This window comes from Antrostomus carolinensis, unplaced genomic scaffold (assembly GCF_000700745.2).
Source record: "Antrostomus carolinensis isolate BGI_N321 unplaced genomic scaffold, ASM70074v2 scaffold16594, whole genome shotgun sequence".
NCBI lineage: Eukaryota > Metazoa > Chordata > Aves > Caprimulgiformes > Caprimulgidae > Antrostomus > Antrostomus carolinensis.
The window spans coordinates 29,790-30,075 of NW_010308837.1; the positions used below are offsets into that span (position 1 = coordinate 29,790).

General features: G+C 51.4%; 1 protein-coding gene across 1 annotated transcript in view; it reads right to left on the minus strand.

The window, feature by feature from the left end:
* The window catches only part of ABCG4 (ATP binding cassette subfamily G member 4), an 8,852-nt gene that overhangs the window by 5,191 nt on the left and 3,375 nt on the right, over positions 1-286 (minus strand). The window lies entirely within an intron of this gene.

Sequence of the window (286 nt, forward strand, 5' to 3'; positions counted from 1 at the left end):
GTGACACCCGGCAGCAGCCACTGCTAATCAGACCTGGAATTATCTCTGCTTTAAACGCATCTGATTAGCATTTTCTGGCAGAAGGAACAGGATGTGTCAGGAGAAGGGAACAGGCACAGCCTCAGGCTCTCAGGAGCTGCCCCCAAAACACAGACCTGGCAGGAGAGCAATGGTATACAGGACCATATACAGGGTGCTAGGACCATACTGAACTATGGACCAAGTCTGAGCATCTCCCTGTTAGAAATATAGCCCACCCTGTACCCCATGCTGGCAGCTGACATTG